The following is a 1,872-nucleotide window of genomic DNA, read 5'->3' on the forward strand; positions in this document are numbered from 1 at the left end:
CCTCATAAAAATGCTGAGGAAACCTTATGTGATCCACTAGAATGGTAAGTGAAGATGCCACCAAGATTGCAGCAGTATACGTAGAAAGCACAAGGGATTCAATAAAGAATCAGTGATGTTTCTTGCACATTGATAGTTGGGTAAATCATCGTATAAACAAAAGAAACACGGAGAAAATACCGTACATCAATTGAGGCCAGATACATCTTGTGCTTCCCAAATTATGGGAAGAAATTTTCCAATTGCAAATACCTAGGGCACTCCTGAAAGTGGTCAAATTATCCTATTTAAATTTTGAGCATCATTTTAGGGGTATTGTCTTAGCCATCGAGTGCTGCCATAACAGAAATACCACAAGTGGATGGCCTTAACAAAGCGAAATTTATTTTCTCACAGTCGAGTAGGTTACAAATCTAAATTCAGGGTGTTGGCTCCTGGGGAAGGCTTTCTTTCTCTGTTACCCTTCTCATCAATGCTCCCCCAGGCGAGGAGCCTCTTCACGGAGGGACCCCAGGTCTAAAGGACACGCTCTGCTCCTGGTGCTTCTTTCTTGGTGGTATGAGGTCCCCAACTCTCTGCTTGCTTCCCTTTCCTTTTATCTCTTGAGAGATAAAAGGTGGTGTAGGCCACACCCCAGGGAAACTCCCTTTTGGATCACGGAGGTGACCTGAGTAATCCTTTTAACCACAAGGAGAGGTTATGATTTATAACACATAGGAACATCACAAAATGGAAGACAACTACACATGGCCTAACCAAATCGACACATATTTTGGGGGGGACACAACTCAATCCATTACAGGCATTCAAAACCAAATAAAGTGCTGCTTGCGATGAAAAGGAACTATGGGTAACAGAAGTGTCAGACTACATCTCAGTAGCACAAACACATTAAACAACAAAAGCTGCACAATGTTCTAGTGCAGCATCTGAGCTTAGAATATGGTGGCTTTATGATCTTGAAAAGCTGGTCTTTCCTCATTTAATTAATCTGAATACCAAAAACCAAACCCATTGCCGTCGAGTCGATTCCAACTCGCTGCCGGTTAGCTCAGTTGGTTAGAGCGTGGTGCTAATAACGCCAAGGTCGTGGGCTCGATCCCCGTACAGGCCAGAGTTTGTTTAGGAAACCCTGGTGGTGTAGTGGTTAAGTGCAACAGCTGCTAACCAAAAGGTCGGCGGTTCGAATCCACCAGGCACTCCTTGGAAACTCTATGGAGCAGTTCTACTCTGTCCTCTAGGGTCATTGTGAGTAATCTGAATAGTAGGTGTCTTAGTTATCTAGTGCTGCTATAACAGAAATACCACAAGTGGATGGCTTTAATGAAGAAACTTATTTTCTCACAGTAAAGTAGGCTAAAAGTCCAAATTCAGGGTGTCAGCTCCAGGGGAAGGCTTTCTATCTCTATCAGTCTTCTCATCAATCTTCCCCCAGACTAGGAGCTTCTCCTCGAAGGGACCCTAGGTCCAAAGGACATGCTCTGCTCCCAGCACTGCTTTCTTGGTGGTACGGGGTCCTCCACTCTCTGCTTGTTTCCCTTTCCTTTTTATCTCTTGAGAGATAAAATTTTGTGCAGGCCACACCCCAAGGAAACTCCCTTTACATTGGATCAGGGATGTGACCTTAGTAAGAGTTTTACAATCGTACCCTAATCCTCTTTAACACAAAATGACAATCACAAAATGGAGGACAACCCCACAATACTGGGATTCGTGGCCTAGCCAATTGATACACACATTTTCGGGGGGACATAATTCAATCCATGACAGGGAGCATATTTATTCCTTATCTAAAGACAGCTTTAGGAAACCCTGGTGGCAAGTGGTTAAGTGTTACCACTGCTAACCAAAAGTCCGACAGTTCAAATCCAC

General features: G+C 43.8%; 1 non-coding gene across 1 annotated transcript; it reads left to right on the forward strand.

Moving 5' to 3' along the window:
• The first annotated feature begins 1,040 nt into the window (after positions 1–1,040).
• Positions 1,041–1,114, forward strand: TRNAI-AAU (transfer RNA isoleucine (anticodon AAU)). Its single transcript has one exon. It is a non-coding gene; the product is annotated as a tRNA-Ile (tRNA).
• Positions 1,115–1,872: the final 758 nt, after the last annotated feature.

This window comes from Loxodonta africana, chromosome 22 (assembly GCF_030014295.1).
Source record: "Loxodonta africana isolate mLoxAfr1 chromosome 22, mLoxAfr1.hap2, whole genome shotgun sequence".
NCBI classification, from domain to species: domain Eukaryota; kingdom Metazoa; phylum Chordata; class Mammalia; order Proboscidea; family Elephantidae; genus Loxodonta; species Loxodonta africana.